Source organism: Alligator sinensis, unplaced genomic scaffold (assembly GCF_000455745.1).
Source record: "Alligator sinensis unplaced genomic scaffold, ASM45574v1 scaffold954_1, whole genome shotgun sequence".
Classification (NCBI taxonomy): Eukaryota; Metazoa; Chordata; order Crocodylia; family Alligatoridae; genus Alligator; species Alligator sinensis.
This window is the reverse complement of record NW_005842228.1, coordinates 485,664-505,415: the sequence shown is the minus strand read 5'-3', so window position 1 is coordinate 505,415 and position 19,752 is coordinate 485,664. Positions and strand designations below refer to the sequence as shown.

Here is a 19,752-nt window from a genome sequence, read left to right as displayed (position 1 = left end):
TATATTTTTATGATATCATATGTATTTAAACTGTCATAACTTAAAACAAACCAAAAAAACAAACACAAAACATATAACAAGACAACACAAACAGACAAGACAATTTTGCCATGGCTGTGATGAGGAAGATGTTGCTGGTGGTAATGAGGCCTTATGGTTTGTTGGTCACCTTTGGCTATACTGTGGCTTCTGCAAAAGAAAACAAACACACACAAACCTGCCAAGGAAAACTCCTTGCAGTGGCTAATTATTCATATTTACAAAGTGCAATGCTGACATGTGCAGTGGCAGTGCACACATCATTTTCCATTCTTGGGGTGCTTTTCTTTTATACTGCAAAAGTGGAGCAGTTACCTACAGGACAGTGGCCATCCTAAATTGAGGATTTTTCTGGCCTTTTCCTGCCTCAACATCGGGGTGGACACTGATCAGCCTGTCTGATGTGTATTTTCCAACGGCTCAGAGCCGTTCCTTCCTGCTAGCCAAGAAGGGTGGCCGGCAGGATTAAGAGATTGGTTACCCTGTTCCTCGAGGGTCAGGTGGTTGGTGGCTCACTTTTCTTTTTTTTTTCCAAGCTGAGTCACTGGGATGCTCTCCGCATGATGCAAGGAATCCTATTAACTAGGCTAGATTCAGGGTTAGATCTATTCTGCCCCCTTAAACAGTTTCAGTTGGGACACATGTACCCATTTTCCTGATTTAGGTCCCATTTCCTCCCAAATACATTTAGTGCAGCTCCGGTGTCCAGGAGTGCACTGGTGTGCCCTTGAGTTCCCACCGTAACAGGTATTCGGGGTCTCCCTCCTGGATCCCAATTGAGGGTCCCCAATTTCTCCCATGAGTCAGGGCTTTGCTCAGAGGTCCCATTACGGGGGCTGCATCAGTGCTCCTTGGAGACCGGGGCTGAGGCTGCTACCCTGTTAGAAAGGGGAGGTGCTGCTCCCTCCTCAGTCAGCTCTGCCATTCTGATAAGCAGCTCGGCTAGAGGCTTTCCATGCCATCTCCCTTTCGGTTCCCCATCCCATACTGTATTAAAAACTTCCACACTGCTGACCGAATCCCGTTTTCCCCCTCTCTTTCCTTTGATACCCTCGGGTTAACCCAATGTGGGCTGGGGTGATAATTTGGACCCCCAACCCCCCTATCAGTTTTGGGGTATGCACTTTCATTAGAATAGGTAACCATATAATTCGGTGTGTCATTAAGCTTTTCTCTGAACTGGGTAGCTGCAATCGCCCCCCCCTTGATGTCCAATTAAACTCTCTGCATCCTAAGCCCGGGCTAGGACTTCTCCTAGCACATATCTCCCGGTCTCTCGGAGCGGCCCCATCGGTCCAATTATGGACTGATGTATGCCTTCCTGTACCTCCTTCCAAAACCCAGGAGGGTAATCGATACTTTTTATGTCCGATGACTGTCCCTTAAATGTCTTTCTTCCCAAACTGATCCCCAAACCCACTATGCTCCAGAGAATATTGTCTCCCCCAAAGCTGTCCTCCTGATTCATAGCTGCCTGAATCTCTGGGGTGGCACAAGCCCTTAGTAGGCAGTGCCATTCCCGGACACTCAGGGTTTCACAGTCCACTACATTCAGGGATTTCTGCAACCACTGTCCCAAATTCCTAATGTTAGCAGATCCCAGGGTCTTGCCCAGGGCTGCTAGATCAGCTCCACTGAGGGGGACCGTTACCTGCGTGGTTTCCGTGGGTTTTCCCTGAGCATCCCGAGTGACTGAGGTCCACGTGATTGCGCTCACCTAGGCACCAGGGTCCTCTCCTGATCTGACTTAGGGTCTTCAGGAGGGGGCTCCCCTGCATCCTCTGGATCTCCCCACATCTCCCCACCCCAAATCTCTCCTGGATTGAAGGGGATGTCTGGATCCCTGGCTTGGTCTTCCCGGATGACAGCTGCTACTTGCAGGCTGCGCTCCTGGAGTTCCTTTTTCAAACGGTTAATGGTATTTAGACAGGGGCCATGGTTGACCTTGGCTCCCTTCTTGGCTTGGTCTTTAGCCATTGTCTTTACCAATTTTTGCAAGGCTTCTTGGCTAGCCTTTTCTTGGTCCAATAATTCCAGCTGTTGGGCATTGTCTTGATTTATTTTTCTCAATTGCTCATTCTCATTTTCCAAGTTCCGAGCCAATCCCTTTAGAGTCTGATTACTGGTTTCCAATTGGAAAGATAGATAAATCTATCTTTTAGAATTTGGATTAGCTCCTCCTTTTCCTCAATTTCAGAGGCTCGCTGAGCGTTTTCCTCAACTGCTGTTTTTACAGCATGCCAAAGTAGCCAGACCAAGGCACTGTGTTGCCTTTGAACCGAGGGTTTTTCAAAAAGGCAAAATCTTTCAAATTGGGATTCAATGTCCCCTATGGAAAAGCCTGGGGTGCACACATCCTCCCTTCATGGGCTGGGTCCACCCTTCAGAATCTCCCTATGGAGAGGGGAAATTTCCTCCCTCCGTACCCACTTATCTTCTTGGCCTCCTTCTCCAACCTTAGGGTTTTTTTTCCTAAACAAAGACATTTTCCTCAACATGCCTCAAGCCTGTCAGTTTCCTTGAGCTCTCACGCTCCCAACCGACTCTGCCCCTGCCCCTGCAGTTCTACAACCAAATCCCTTCCTTGGGATATGTCCACCCCCTTAGGTGACAACTAAATCCAGAACCTCCTTGAGTCTGCCCATCCCCTTGGGTGAGTCTAAATCCTAGTCCACCCCCTTGGGTGACTATTGCCCACCCACCTCCGTGGACGTGGGTTCTATCTGGAGACATGGTCTCCCCAATTACCAATCTGCTAATAAGCCTAGAATATTGCCCACATTCTCCACCAAATAACGTTGCCTATAAATGTCCAACTCAGGATCCTTAAAATTCTGGTTTATTAGGCGGATTGAAACACTGTAATGAAGTTAAATCATAAACCTTGGGGCTGGTCCACACACACACATGCACACACACAGTAGCAAGCTACAAGAGTCAGGTATACCTATCCTACAAGCGCTGGAGTCTGCTGTCGAGGCTTCTTTCAGCATGGCGTTATCTTCCAGAAGGGGGTCGCCGGCTGGTCCTTCTGGCTGGACAGGGACAGGTCTGGTCAAGTTGGAGATCAAGAGGGCGCCACTGAGGGTCACTTTTCACTGCTTTTTATCTGTCCTTGGCAGACTTTTGGTGACTCCCCAGTTTTCAGGTTTGCCCAATCCAAGGGTCGTTGACCCTCTTGGGACTTCCCCCCCTTGGTGGCTACTGGATGCCATCTGTCAGCCCCAGGGGTCGTCCACATGTACGTGCAGGTTTGGGAGTCCGTTGATTAATTTAGAATAGGGCTCTGGGAGCGGTCGATTTGGGGATATTCAGCCCAAATTTGGTCCCCGGCGTTGATTAACTCAGGCCAGGGCTTCTAGCCCTTGATCAGTGACGTTTAGCGATTTCCCTGTTGTTACATTGTCTTCTTCCGTTGGTTGACCTACGGTTTCCTTAGGTGTTAATTGCTGTCTGCTGCTACAGTGTTACACATTCAATCACTGATTCACTCGCTCTTTCAGGGGCCAGCCTGATACAGGGAAGCGGCAGTTTGACTCCTGCCCTTGTTAACATTGTTACTAAACACATTTATAGTTGAAAGTTGAAAGGTGAGGAGTATAAAATATAAGCTACAAATGCCATGGCACACAAATAGATAAAAATGCCAAAATACACCAGAAGATACAAAATGCGCGCACACAAATTTTAAAACACAATTCCTTATCTTAAAGTGAAAGAAAGAGGAAGGAAGAAAAGGTAGAAGAGAAAAAACATATTTCAAGAGGGGAGAGCAAATGCAGACAAGAGGAAAAGGGGGCTTTCTGCTACAATTTCTTTGCCTTCATTAGATTTCTTTGCCTCCATCTACAATAATCTGGAATTTTTGGCTCCAGTGGGATGTTAGTACAGTTGTATAGTTAAGCATGTACCTAAGTCAAAGGCCTACCTAAGCCTCCCATCTGTTCAGCATACCCCTTTCTGTAGCCAACAGCACAGAAGAGAGTGATAAGTCTAGCATCATATCTGGCATTTTTAACTCCCTACCCCAAATATCCAGATAGCCTTTCACAGCTGTCTTGACTGGAGATCGCCTTCTGCATAAGTCTGAAGCAAAGCTTTCACTCTCATGTCTGGAGCCATCACAAGATGCTTTAACCACTCCACCACCTTACCTCTACCTTCTTAAATACTGTCAAGAACAGGGGGTGTTGGTTGTAGCCGTGTTGGTCTAAGGAAAATGGGAACATTTTCCTGAATTGGAAGGAGAGTGATGCATTATCTAACCCATGGAATCTGATCCAATATTTCCTATTTTTATTCTGGCTATCCATTAGAAAATATCTGAAATGTTTGCTAAAAGTGAGACAAGAATGTTTTTTTTAAAAGAAAGTTACCATACTTGATATGACATGAATAAATCAGCTTTAAGTGTTTCTTGATATTCTGGAGTGACAGAATACAAAGGAAACTGGAGGTGTGGTTTGTTGTATCAGTGAAAATACAGAGTTGAAGGAATTGCACTTGTGAGCTCAGGAGAACCATAATGAATCATGTTGGGTTTAAATAACAGAAGCATTAGAGGCTTTATCATGTTAGCACTCCTGTCTTCCAAAGAGAAAGACATTGGGATAGGAAGTTCAGTTACAGAAAAGAGCAACTCTTGTAAGAGAACTTATGAAAGGAATGTAGGTGCCTTATGTAGGTGTGTTATTCATTTGATACAAGCAATTGATGTTTATAATCTTCGTTCCCTTTAGTTGAGTACTATAAGGAAATAAGCTTAATCTGCATTAAGGAAATGACACAATGGGAGGAAAACATGTCCCAGCATCCTTATAGGCTTGGCAGTGCTACGCTGGCTAGCACTACAGATAAAAGGGACTTGGGGGTCATGATTGACCACAAGATGAACATGAGCCTTCAATGTGATGCTGCAGCTAGTAAAGCAAGCAAAACGCTGGCTTGCATCCATAGATGCTTCTCAAGCAAATCCCAGGACATCATTCTCCCGTTGTACTCGGCCTTGGTGAGGTCGCAGCTGGAGTACTGCATCCAGTTTTGAGCTCCACAATTCAAAAAGGATGTGGAGAAGCTTGAGAGAGTCCAGAGAAGAGCCACACGCATTATCAGAGGTCAGGAAAACAGACCTTATGACGAGAAGCTGAGAGCCATGGGACTCATCAGCCTGAAAAGCGCAGGCTCAGGGGTGATCTGGTGGCCACCTATAAATTTATAAGGGGTGTTCACCAGGATCTGTGGGAACATTTGTTGACCAGAGCGCCCCAAGGGACAACAAGGTCTAATGGTTATAAACTCCTGCAAGACCGTTTCAGGCTGGACATAAGGAAGAATTTCTTTACTGTCCGAGCCCCCAAGGTCTGGAATAGACTGCCATCGGTGGTGGTTCAAGCATCTACTTTGAATGCCTTCAAGAGAAAATTGGATATTTTTCTTGCTGGGGTCCTATGACCCCAACTGACTTCCTGCCCCTGGGGCAGGGTGCTGGACTCGATGACTCTTCCGAGGTCCCTTCCAACCCTAATGTCTATGAAATCTATGAAATCTATGTATTTTGAAAATTAGTTTCCCTTTTCAACAAAGTTATTGGATTATCATTGATATTAGAAACTCTGTCTTTCATAGACCAGTATTAATGAAAAGAAAACATAGAGACAGGTCATGTGTGAGCTGGATGTAGAGGGAACAATCATAGACCTGGTTTTTATCCTTTAAATCACATGAACCCATGTTACTAAGGTGCTCTTAACTCCATTACTGAAGATTAATTATATACTTGAAATTGTTGCAAGGTTAATCCTCCTAAACTGGTAGAACTAATTAAAAAGTCTGTTGGGTTACTTGAACCTGTTACAAGAATTAAGAAGAGACCAGCTTCAATTTCCTGTACCAGTAGAAAATATAGTGCATTTTATTTATATATCACCTGACATCAAAGAGTGCTCAACTCAAGTTCTGGGCACCTTGGCAAACAAAGTACTTTCCCACACAAACTGACCATGGCCCTTAACCACAGAAAATGGCACTTATTCAGAAGCTCGTGAACAGAACAAATGAACTGAGCCCCAAACTAAAGCTGCACATAGTGCAGTACCCAGTACCCCCAACTCCCAGTACCCCCAACTCCCAGTACCCCCAACTCCAATGAAAGACATTTTTGCAGGTGTAAAAGACTGTAAAGTTACATGCAGTTTCTAACCCCCCTAAGTAATTTTAAAAGAATCATGTACTATAATTCTGCTTCTGCTATTCGGATCTTCATTTTGGACAATTGTGGGCATGTCTACATATGCATTTAGGCACACCTGAATTTAATACACATTAGCTTAATGCGCATTAAGGTGATTTAGGCTTGCATCTACACATGCCCATGTTAAAGTGCATTAATGCCGTGTGCGCAAACTGACACAGGACTACAGTAAGTCCTGAGTCAGTCCATACACAGAGTTACTGTGCCTGAATGCATTGACACGTGTGTTAATGCGCTTTAACTATGTGCGCCAAAATGTAATACCTGTTTTTGCAGTTATCAAATTCTGGTGCAAATAGCCTAAAATTGCCATTTTAAGGCGCATTAAGGGCACACATTTTTAGAGGTGTGCCCCTAATGCATCTTAAATTGGGCTAAAGCACCTTAAATTGGCATATATAGACGTGCCCTGTATTTAGAAAGAAAACTCTCCACCATTCAAAGGTGAAGCCCAGTCTGGCATTCCCCTTCTGGATTTCACATTTGAATCTGTCATAGTCATATGTCTGTGAAATCTAAAATTAAAAAAGAAATTCTATGAGGAGGAAGAGAGTAAGAAAGGCAAAACCTGTGAGCCTGCATATTGGATCCCACACTGCAGCACACAAAGTAAAACACAGTTTTCAGAAATGTACTATATCAAAGGAATTGGTAATTCAGTTTTGTCTATCTTTTGTCAAGTTACTATGATTAGAAGTTGTGAGGGGGGTGAGAAGAAGTATTCACATAGATCTAGCCCTGTTCATGCTTTTGGAAGTTTGGGTCAAGATCTGCCATATGGGTTAGAACTTGGGCCTTTCTCTAAGATTAATTGAAGACAAATCTGATAGCTACTGAAAAATGAGTTGTCTTTAATATCTCACTTGACATGTAGTAGGTTTTACAGTAGTCTGCTCTGAGCTATGGGTTATTTATTTAAGTGAAACTGTAATAAGCAGGAGGAGAAACTGAAAGTTTTAGTTATTGTGTAATTGGCTTTTTCATAGGCTTCTATAATAAAAATGTATGTTGACATATGAGTCACTGATTTATATACTCCTTTCAGGTATTGTGAATATGCATGTAGGACCTGACCCTTTCTCAAAATGTGGGCTAGGGTGTTCTAACCCACTAAAAGGATGACCAGAGCCAGCACAGATGGTCCTTGTTACTGTGATTTTTTCCTCCAAAGACCATCTACAATATAGACCCCCAGAACTCTGCTGAACTCCCAAGTCTGAGGTCAGGCCATAACTAGAGCCTGTTCCCCTGCAGCATGTTTAGAACTCGTTCAGGTGCTGCAAAGCTAGGTCCCAGAAAGTCCTCCAGGAGCAATCCCACAACTTTCTGCTCCTGATTTTTAGCTCTTCTACACCTCAATTCCTATTTCTACTGCATGTCAAGTAAAGCTAAGCAGACTGCAGATTGATTCCTGGGAGAGATTTATAAGGGAATTTAGGATAACACTTAGAGCAGGGGTGGGCAAAATATGGCCCACAGGCCAGATCCAACCCACCAAGGGATTTTGTCCAGGCCACAGCAAGGTCCTTCCCCCCGCCACACCCCCTGGCCCAGGTGCGGGAAGCAGCCTGGGCAGTGGCACATGTGGCTGGTCCCACCGTCCCCAGATGCACAGCAGGGCTGGGGTGGCACAGCAGCTGGACTCCATTTCCCAGCAGCCTCAGTGGCAATGGCTCCTCCTGGCTGCCACAGCCACCAGACCCTGCCCTGCTGCTTGGGTATCCCAGCATATCTGTCTCACACCCACCGCTGGAGGCAGAACCCGCATGGGCAAGGCACTTGGGTGAGCAGCTGGCATGGGGCTGGGGGCTTCTGGGAAGCTGTGTCCAAGAGTGGGACAGGCAGGTGGGGCCGGGGATCGGGATTGTGGGGCAATGACAGCACAGGGCAAGGTCCCAGGGCAGAGCTGCAATCTGCTGCTCGCACGCCCCTGTGGTGGGCACAGGTTCCACAAGCAGGGGCATTTAGGAAGTGGGTCGTGGCTCTGCCCTGGTCCCATGTTGTCACTGCCCCAAGATCCTGGGCCTGGCCTCAGGTCCCTGCACACTTGCAGCCCCTTCCTGTCCTCCTGGCCACGTGCCCTGCCTATGCAGGTTCCAGTCAATCTCCATGAAGACCCTGGGATTGTGGGACGATGATAGTGTGGGGCCAGGGCTGGGGCAGAGCCCAGTTCTGAAGGCAGGGGTATGTGGGCAGTGGATCACAGCGCTGCCCTGGGCCTGCACTGTCACCACACCATGAACCTGGCCTCACCTATCCGTTCTACTCCCAAACACTGCTCCCTGCCCGCCTGTTGCCCCATCCCACATAGGGAGTTTTGGAGAATTGTTGTGCAGGGTGGGGAGTGCTGACCCAGCCCACAACAGCTCAGCAAAACTCTATGTAGCCCGCATGCCAAAATAATTGCCCACTCCTGATTTAGTGCCATGTTCAAGAAATAAACAGTGCAGTATGGATTTAAAGCATTTAAAACCCTGTGACAAGCAGGAACCTTTAATGTTCATTAATAGCCTGGCAAAGGAGTTTTGTGTTCAGACTAAGTCACTCCCCACCTGTCCAGTATCACCTGCTAATTTCCCCTGAGAAGTGAAGCATGCTTTCTTTACAGGCCTGCCAGTTGCCCACTGGTTAGAGTCACCTCTCTTTTCTGGGCCCTAAGATACAGTTTTCTCTTTGTCCATGCATGTGGTGTTCTACCCATAGGGTCAGGAAAGACCATGTCACTGTGGGAGTTTTATCTAGGAAAAGTTTTCAGAGCTGAGCTATCCATTATATTTCTACATTAAGGCAAGAAACTACTGTATTACTAATAGCATAAGAGTAGTGGGCTTTTGAGGGAAAGATGAGATAACTTCCTATACAATAACTTTCTATCAAGCTTTTATGTTGGATCATAAGAATCAGTGGTAGTCCTGCTGGTCTATTTCCCTGGATATAATTCCCCAAAGAAAGGAAATATTTAAAGTAAACTGATGCTGGTCTTGAATTTGTTTCTTCTTGCTAGTGTACCATATCTGTATTCTGCATTACTATAGCAGAACTTTAATCTTACAGTGATAGGAGTGCATTAAAACATCCTTTGACATTTCTCTTTTTTTTAAGCAAATCTTTATTTCCTTTACAGAGACAATTGCTTTCTGTAGTTAAAGTAGAGAAGTCTGTCCATCTTTATTGTTATGGCTGGATGGACTGCTCTAAAAAAGAAAACAGTGGTGAACATTTAGCAGACATTAATTTTGTTTTCAGATAATGTGTCAAGGCTGGGTCCTGCAATTGACTTGAGTGGGGCTTTGTGTGAGTCTGAGATGTGAGTGTGAGTGTGGGTGTGAGATGTATCTTGGGTATATCTGCACAGCACTGTGGCCGCATCTACATGAGATGCTTACTGCACAGTAGCTCATTACTACTGCACAGTAGCTCGTTAGTACTGCACAGTAGTGTTGCGGGGCATGAACCATGGTGCAACACTACTACACAGTAGTAACAAGCTACTGTGCAGTCAGCATCATCAGACCTATCCAGACTTGAATGTTCTCTAACTATGAGATCTCAATCTTAGCGCTACCAAACTAAGAAAAGCAAGAAGCTTTTCTAAAAAGATTTGAACTCATTTGTATTAGTCTTGAGAATATATATTTTTTAATTTCTAAAAAAATGAAAGCTCAAGTGATACAGAGTCAGCCTTTTGGACTCCATTTTCTTCTCCTGCTTAATCTCCTTATCTTTAATTGTAGTTATAGCAGGGAGCTGGACATAGAAAAATACTGGAAATGACTCACTTCTACAAGAGTCATTCTCAGATTCCAGGAGGAGCATTTACTAATAAGTTCAGTGGAGCTAAAGCAATGAGTTAAGAATGACCTGTAAAACAATAATAGTACTGCCGACATTATTAACAAATGCAAAGTTACCATAAAAATGTATCTGTATTTCATTCTGATTTGTGTTTTACCACTCAGAGAAGTATAGTAATTGAAACTGCCATAGAAAAGGCCTGGGTATTTAACTGTTTCAAGAGTCTTACTGAATTTCCTGGAAACAAACCCTCTTCTGAGATCATATACATCTATTAGTCCTTTTCTTTGGGTGGAGCAACCTCAATCCCAGTAATTTCAAAATGTCTCTGTGATAAGATGAGTACCTACTAAAAGTGATTTTTTGAGAGCAGAGCCTGGGTGAATCTGCTGTAATAGCATGGAGCCCTCATCTGAACTCTGGAAATGCAATTATCAATAACAGGGAGCCCATTGAATCTAGTAGCTTCCTTTTACTAGTTTTTCCTTCTACCTCCACCACCTACACTTTCCCTTTGGCTTCCTCTCCATAATTACCAATATTATACCAACGTGATCTACCCTATTACAAGTGTCTATACAGGCCCTCTGAGTTTTGCTTGCTGAGGGTCTCATTATTTTTCTCTTTAAGATGCGCTGAATAGCACTGATTTCTACAATAAGTCCTACTGATTTAAGTTGTCCTAGTTGCAGAGTAAAGTGTTAAGCAGTGTTATAAAGGAGGTATATTGTACCCTGAGAGTAGCATAAGGATGGTTGGGAGAGCGGGACACAAGCCCTGCTGCAGGGGGGACACCAGAATGGACCAGGATGTGTCTCACTCTCCCTTCCTCCTGCACTTTTCAGCTCCAGCAAGGAGGGGTGGCACAAGAGTGTACGTTGGTGAGTGTAGGCCATACAGTGGCCATTGGTCATGTTTTATACCTGACTGTCCTGTTTTTAAACTCTCTGTCCCTTGTCTATTTCTGAATGAGAAATGGACAGCAAAAAGTCCTGTTTTCAGTTAATTAGTGGAAATACATGTCAATCCTCTGTCCTTGTGATTCTGTTGGCTGTGCCTAGAGGTAGGACGGTGCACAGCCAGGAGGAGCAGGGTTCTGAGCCAGCCAGGGAGGGAGGGATCTGGCCTATTTGTGGTAGCCCCATCCCCTTAGCACTGATTGGCCAAGGAGGGTGGTGGTCCTGCCCCTCACCTAGGGGATATCCTGTTTTATGGGGATACTTCAGTGGCCACTGTAAGCCAGTGTGGGGACTCTGTAGAGTGCAGTGAAGTTTGCTGTTGCCAAGGAGCAATGTCACTCCCTTTTTCTGCTGCCAAAATCAAGAATTTGTTGCCCACTAAGCATGGGTATCTGTGGCAAAACAAATAAAGTTACATCTCCCCTCAGCAGCAGAGAACTGCAGCTGCTGTTTCGGCATGCTGTGCTGCCCCCTACCAGAGTCTCCAGAGCCAGAAGGTATGGGGAAAAGGGGAGTGCAAGGGGGCTGCACTGGGCACAGCCCTGGCCAGTTATACCTCTGTGCCCTGAGTCTACTGTAAAACGTGAAATAAAGCAGAAGCCTTGGCTGTTACACTCACTTGTGCCTTACACCATTTTTGAGTTTTCTAGTTTTACCACCCTTCACAAAATGTATTTGCATTTTATGAAGGGCACTGATACCTGAATTTATACTGTGTTGTCATTTCCTGCTGGACTGTACAGAGAGTGCATTATCATTTCCCTGGTTGAAACGAGTACGCATTGTATGTGGGGAGACTTCATGTTATTGCTATATGCGTTGCCCTGTTGTTAGGTATAACCGAATAAGCATTTGGTGAAAACGTTCTAATAAAACATCCATATTTAGCACAGTTTTTCTACAAACACATCTCTGGCCTTGCCCCTTGTAATTTCTCACAGCCCACTGAGAACTTTAGCCGCTCCTTCCTATTACATAGGAATCATAGAAAATTAGGGTTGGAAGGGACCTCAGGAAGTCATCTAGTCCAACCCCCTGCTCAAAGCAGAACCACCCCCAGCTAGATCATCTTAGCCAAGGCTTTATCTACCTGATTCTTAAAAGCCTCCAAGCATGGAGATTCCACAATTTCTCTGGGTAGCCTGGCACCTACGCCAGCAGGGCACTGGACTCAGTGACCCAGGAAGTCCCTTCCAGTTCTGTGTTCTTAGAAACTTCTTCCTTTTCTTATGAAAGTTCCAGTTTTCATGTAATCACATGGCACTGTCAGGGGCCCTAACAGGCAGCCCAGCATGGGGTAATTGCCTATGGGGCTGCACCTGCCTGGGTCTTTGACTGGCAGCCCTAATCCAGCTAATGACTCCAGCTGGCCACTGCCTGGGCCTCCTGATTTAGCCTCCCCTTTTATTCGGAGCTGTGGCAACAGAGGCTAGATCAGCCAACAGATCTGCTGAAAGTCTGCCCTGCTAACCCTTTGTGGTCTGGTACTCCTGGTTTCCTTACAGTGATTGCTCCGTTCCTGGACTCTGGATGTTTTCTTTGGATGTGGTATTTTGGCTTTGACTCCTGAACTTTGACTTGGCTAGTGATTCAAACCTTGTCCCAGGTAATTTAGTGTCTATTTCCTGAGGCGGTGACGGGAGCACGGGGGCGGTAAGCGGGATCTCCCACAGACACCACGAGCGCTGGTGATGGTGGAGGGCAGGGAGGTGGCGAGCACCAACCAGGCAACCACCCGCAGATGCCACCAGCAGTGGCAGGCCGGGAAGATCACCACCCGGCCACCCCCCCGCAGATGCCCCCGGCAGTGTCAGCCAGTGAGGATCACTGTCTGCCTGCAGATGCTGCTAGCGGTCGGCAGCAGGGGGTAGCAAGCGGCGACCACCTGCAGGCACCGCTGACCATGTCGGCAGTGCCTTTTTGTAGGGGGTGCACCACCAAATTTAGGGTGTGCATGTGTGCTCGTGTGCACCCTCTACATGTTGCCCCTGATTTCCTGACCCTGGATTTGGCCTGTGTTGTGGACTCTCTCCCAGTTTCTGGCCTTCTTTTGGTGGCTTAACCACTAGGCAAGACTGCCCATAACCCAGCTATTGTAGTCATACCGGAAGTAGAGCTGGGAGAAAAACCCCTAAGAGTTCAGGACTTCCAATCAAATCTCAAAAATTGCTAACGATGACAAGATTAATATTAAGATTAAGGCATGAAGCTGCAAAATACTGAATTACTTCACTGAGAACTGAAAATGCTCAGCACATTAACAGGAAGCTCTTACAACATTGCAGGATAAGACATAATCCCCCAGATCTTCCTAGGCATTATATACAAATGGGCCTTTTTACCTAATGCCCATGGATTTCAGTAGTAGGCACCTAAATACCTTGGGACATCTAGGCCCTTCTGCCTTGCCAAAGGACACAAAGCAAGTTAGTGGAATAGCCAGTGGCAGAAACCAAGAATCCTGACTTCTGTTCCCCCAGTTCAAAACAGCTACAAAGCTTCCTACTTTTCGCTCAACCTTAAGGGAATGGAATTACTGAATTAGTAGTTAATATGCTGCTCTTGGACCTAATCAAGTCATTATTGCAAATAAAAAGTAACTCTTCCTGTGTTTTGGGCCTTTGCTTCTAATTAATCTCCATATTATGTCACATTGAGGAGGGGGAAATGATGAATTGTACACAGGGGAGTAGAGTCAAGGTCACTTTCCTGGTTCTCTAAAGACAGATTTATTCTGTGCACACATAGAATCCTTAATCACTTCCATAATTGCTGAGGCAGCCAATTTCTAAAATCTTTTTCAGCTTAAAACATCACTATAGGGCCAGGAAGAAAACTGCAGTGATCATTTTTAATCAATATCTTTAGCTGATTTATTTTTTTTTCCTCACAGGGGAACTGTTCCCATATAGCATGGTTCATACTTTTATGAATGTCCACATTAATTGTAAGCATCCTGCAGATGTTGTGCCTGTATGCATAGCTTTTTATTATGGAATTCATGCATAAATTTAAGGCTTGTGTTTTGATTTAGTTTAACCATTCTTGTTGACCTAAAAGTTAAACTGTGATGATTTATATCCACCTGTGATGGATATATAGTTACGACTCGCAGTATAAGCTTTTTTGTATCTTCAAACTGGTTTTAATAAGATTGTAAATTATATTTACAAAAAAACTGCAACGAATGTTATAGCCAAGTATGGGGAAACATTAAGAAAGGGATTGGAGCTGGCACTGATACGTCTGAGCTACTTAGGCTGGACAGAAATTATACAGGAATAGATTTTCTTGTAGGATTCCCAGTGTTTCAGAGTTGTGATAACAATTAGCATATCTTGTCATTGTGCTTGTAGTCTCCAGTGTGGGTTTGGCATGACAGTACTAGGGTCCAGATGGAAATTCTGGATTCAGAATCTCTTGAAACTTAAGTGAGAGCTGGTTGCAATAGGGTGAGTTGTTCTGCCTGTCACCCTGGTGCAAATCAGGAGTAACTTCACTGAAATTAATTACATTCATGAAGTGTGAAATGGTGTGAGCCAAAAATCCAGCTATGGTTTCTAGAACATGGTTCTGACCCATGTTCTAGCTCAACATGTTTGCCCATTCCTAATTTAAAATGTTTTTAGCTCTAGTTTGGAAGGAGTGTAACTTGAAGACCTCTGAACCAATAAATCTCTCTCTCTTTCATATGACATTTTAGGATTACAACATTCATAGATTAATATCAGGGGAACTGTTCCCATATAGCATGGTTCATACTTTTATGAATGTCCACATTAATTGTAAGCATCCTGCAGATGTTGTGCCTGTATGCATAGCTTTTTATTATGGAATTCATGCATAAATTTAAGGCTTGTGTTTTGATTTAGTTTAACCATTCTTGTTGACCTAAAAGTTAAACTGTGATGATTTATATCCACCTGTGATGGATATATAGTTACGACTCGCAGTATAAGCTTTTTTGTATCTTCAAACTGGTTTTAATAAGATTGTAAATTATATTTACAAAAAAACTGCAACGAATGTTATAGCCAAGTATGGGGAAACATTAAGAAAGGGATTGGAGCTGGCACTGATACGTCTGAGCTACTTAGGCTGGACAGAAATTATACAGGAATAGATTTTCTTGTAGGATTCCCAGTGTTTCAGAGTTGTGATAACAATTAGCATATCTTGTCATTGTGCTTGTAGTCTCCAGTGTGGGTTTGGCATGACAGTACTAGGGTCCAGATGGAAATTCTGGATTCAGAATCTCTTGAAACTTAAGTGAGAGCTGGTTGCAATAGGGTGAGTTGTTCTGCCTGTCACCCTGGTGCAAATCAGGAGTAACTTCACTGAAATTAATTACATTCATGAAGTGTGAAATGGTGTGAGCCAAAAATCCAGCTATGGTTTCTAGAACATGGTTCTGACCCATGTTCTAGCTCAACATGTTTGCCCATTCCTAATTTAAAATGTTTTTAGCTCTAGTTTGGAAGGAGTGTAACTTGAAGACCTCTGAACCAATAAATCTCTCTCTCTTTCATATGACATTTTAGGATTACAACATTCATAGATTAATATCTAAATTTGATAGCCATTCAACTGCTTCAGGTGTAGCTGCATGGATTGATTTGAGTTTCCCATTAAATGATCTAATTGGGCAATCATTCACAAAGTGTCGCACAATCTTGAAAAATCGCACCACAATTGCAACCTGGACTCTGATTCTCCATTTATGGAGTAGGTGTCCACATCTTCCATGAAGTGTTCCGATGTGATTCAGGGAGGACCAGATCTTTCTTGGTAGGTCTAATTCTGGCTGGGGAATTGTAGGGTTGCTAACAATTTATTTCTGTGGCAGGTTAGTATTTGCCCAGGCTTCCCTCCATTGTTCTTTGATGCTCTTGTTATCATCATAGAGCTTCTTGGTGTATTTCCAGAAGGGTTTTCTAGATTTGAGCCTATCCGGTGGTGGTATAACAATGTCCTTATTGATTGTGAGGTTTGGGTTACTGATGGCCTTATGGTATTCCCTCACACATGCAGGATCATGGCGGAGCTGTGGGGGAGCAATGTTTGCTAGGACTGGAAGCCATGGCAATGGCATAGTTTTAGCATTCCTGATATAATCCGCATAGCTGCATGTAACTGTGTATCAACAATCTTTGTGTGCACACTTTTGTTCCAGACTGAGGAGCAATATTCTGCTGCCAATAAATGATCTATGGGGACACAATATGGTGTGTCAGACTGGGATATTTTCATCTTTAATTTTGCCCTTCTGCTGATAGTTTCCAGTCACTCTTTGTACTACAGCAACACAGGGAATCGCACAGAGTGTATTACAACCATTTCATATTTCACTTATTTAGATATGGATCTGGATCGGGTCTATGTGATAGGGCAGTAAGGAAGTGTCAGCCTGGCTGGCTCCTTTTGTGATTACCTGCTTAGAAGAAATAGAATGCCTTACCTGTGGAACACTACTCCAAATATTTCCTGCCTGTATTTCCTTCTCTTCCTAGCTAGTCTGGAAGGTGAGAAGCATAAACAGGGATGACTCCTCCTTTCTGATCAGTCACTCACACCACGATTAAGAGCATCTGAGGGATGTTTCTAAGTCGATGCTGTTTCCTCTATGTCTCGGGGACTATGGTCTGCTTAGGCTTCAGCAGCTGCCTGCATTCTCTGGGGTAGATGGAGGCCTCATTGGTACATCCATGCTTCCTCTCAGGCCATGTCCAGATGAGTGCACATGTGCATTTTCCTGTGGACAAATAGCAGTGACACATAATTGTGCTGCTGCTACTTGTCCCTGGGGAAAGCCCATGCACACATGATCTGGCATATAACAAGTTGCTCTGGGTGGGATAGGGGAGGCTGGGTCTGACCCCAGCAGCTTTACCTGAGGGCCTCCTAGGGCTCCAGCAGCAGCAATCCAGTAGCAAGGAGCCTGGCCAGCAGCCAGAGTGTGACTCCAGCCTGCTAGGCTCTTGTTTCAGGTGGTGCATGCTGCAGCTACGTGCGCTGCTCCGCTTTTTTCTAGCATGGGTTCTTTTGACACTGGAATCTCCTTGTGTAAATCCCTCCCTCCCATGCTGCAAATTAACAGCATGGGGAACATCTGCATGTGCAGCACCACAAACAGGTCTGTGGCACCACATACCGCATGTGCCTTTGGTCTGGACATGTCTTTGGTGTCCATTCTGAGCTGCCTAGAGGCTTTTGGGATGATTTAAAACATTTATGCCTTTGGAGGCAAGATCAAAGAAAGGCTGGTAGGCCTGGGCCTGAAGGCAGGGCAGAATCTTGGAGCAGCTTTTGAAGGGCTGACGGAGCAGAGGAGCTACCATATTTCCTCAACCAGGAGACAAGTCTTGTCTTCCTGAATCTACAAAGGGAAAGAAAACACCATGTCTTGGGTCTGCATACAAGGAGAGCTCATCAAAGACACTGCTGTTAAACTGCTGCCAGAAGCAGCATGTACTCAGTCATGAAAGCTGGCTCTGCAGGAGTTTAAGGTGGATCAGAATGAACCAGGCCTTCAAATATATGACCCAGAGTAGTAAAACATACTGAGGCGAACCTACCCCATTCTTCAACAATAAATAAATAAATTAGATAGATAGATAGATAGAATTTATTTATTTATTTATTGTTGAAGAATGGGGTAGGTTCCCCTCAGTATATACAGATATATATCACTTGACCCCAGTTGTCTTTTCCTGCCCAGTGCAGGGGGACCGGACCTGGTGATCTACAAGGTCCCTTCCAGCCCCTAACAATCTATGAATCTATGAATAATATGGATAGATTGATAGATAAATAGATCTATATCTATATACATATATAGTAGGGGTGTGTGAAGCAGGCTGTATTTGATTCGGATTCAGATTTGGCCCAATTCAGGGGACAGTGATTCGATTAATTGATTTGGGTCACTGTCCCAATTCTATTCAGCCAAATCTGAATCTGAAGATTCGATTCTGATTTGGAGAATAAGTGATTCGGCCATAGACAGAGCTTTAAATGATTTTTCTACATACCTGGAGGTACCAGGCGTGGCTCGCAAAATGCTGAGATGGTGGGGCAGATGGAGCGTCCCACAGGAGAGATTAGTGGGTCTCCTGAGTCAATTCGGATTCAGAGATTTGGCCACCGAATTGGGCTGAATCTCTGCCAAATTAGCAACCAAAACTTTGCACAGCCATAATATATAGATATATCTATATAGATATACTAGCCAATTGCTATATAGATATAGCTATAGATATAGATCTATATATCTATATAGATATAGATATCTATATCTATGTATATCACTACCCCCTTGAACCCATCACAATTATGCAAAGGACTACCTCAGTCCTCCCCCCCCAAATCCCCCTTCTGTTTGTTCAGTCCCTTCATTTGTTGTCATCATCATCATCCTTCTCCTCGTTGCTCTCTTGGATGGCTTGCCTCTGAAAAGTCTATGCCAGTCCCCTCTTTTCCATATGATGTCCACCATCTCTTTCCCATCCTCTTCTACTGTCTTCCTGTAATACCAGTACAGATCACTCAGGCCCACTCTAATGCAGTTCTCAACTGGGAGGCTTGTGTGCCTGTTTGGGAGCAAGTTCCTGATCTTCCACAGGGCATTTCTGAAGCAGGAGATGAACTGGTCGAAGCGGGCTGTTGGGGCCCCTTGCTGCTTAGTCAAGTGCCCATACAGAACTGCCCTCTGGTCAGGGGTATGAAACCTGTCGCCACCACCAGAAGAACTACACAAACTTTCTTCCACACCTTTCAGGCATATGGGCAATCCCCAGAAGAGGTGATCAATTGTTTCTGCCTCCCACTAGCAGGATTGCCTGCGCCAGTTGGATGGGCCTCTCTGCCCCACACTGTTTTTCCATGCCTGTATGAGGAGTCCCCAGTGGGCTACCTGCCAGTTCAAGTCTCTGTGCTCCTTCTGCAGGTCCTGGTAAAAGATTCGCTCCCACATAGCCTGGCAGCTGTCACCAGGTAGTAGGTCCACAGGTGATATGATGTCTCTTGCCTTTATCACCTTTTGTATCTTGTGGTGGTTTGTCAGGGTTGCTGCGGCCTTGTTGTGCAGTTTGCATTTGTTCTGGAAGCATTTCAGGACCTCGTGGAACCATGGGGACTCCATGGGCTCTTGTTGGTTGTCATGTACACCCGCCACTGTCACAGTAGATTCCTTGCAAAATATTTTACAAAGCAGACTGTTTAGATTTTGTTCCTGTTGCCAGTTTGCAAATCCAGCCATGTACTTGGCCCAGAGGAACAGCAGAATGTCTGGGATTCCTCTGCTTCCAGACTGTTTTGCTTTATACAGTGTGGTCCTCACCACTTTCTCCCATGTAGAGTTCCAGAAGAAGATACACATGGCTCTTTGGATCCTGTGGGTGACTTACTCTGAGGTGGGGAAGACTAGGGCAATATGTAGAAGCATCAGTAGTAACACTGCCTTTGTGAATACCATGCACCCACCTATTAACAGGCAGCACAATTGCCATAGTCCCACTCTCTGTCTCACCTTGACCTCAGCCTTTTCCCATGCCCTCTGTCCAGTCAGCTCTGGGTCAACTCCATTCCGAGGATCTTTACCCCATTGTGGGGGACAGAGACCCCCAGGACTGACAGGTCCCCAAGTTCACCCAGTACTAGGCAGATGTTTTACTCACATTGAGTTTGGCCCCTGATGTTGCTTCATATACC

At 44.8% G+C, this 19,752-nt stretch overlaps 1 protein-coding gene across 3 annotated transcripts in view; it reads left to right on the top strand.

Annotated features, from left to right (window-relative positions):
- The first annotated feature begins 12,561 nt into the window (after window positions 1–12,561).
- TBC1D2B (TBC1 domain family member 2B) overlaps window positions 12,562–19,752 on the top strand; it is a 113,893-nt gene continuing 106,702 nt past the window's right edge. For 2 of the 3 annotated variants that reach the window (XM_006027213.3, XM_006027211.3), the window contains exon 1: window positions 12,563–12,649. The gene's annotated coding sequence lies outside the window, so the exon portion shown is untranslated. Of the gene's footprint in view, window positions 12,650–19,752 lie in introns of all 3 variants that reach the window. The other variant, XM_025208375.1, reaches the window with a different exon arrangement.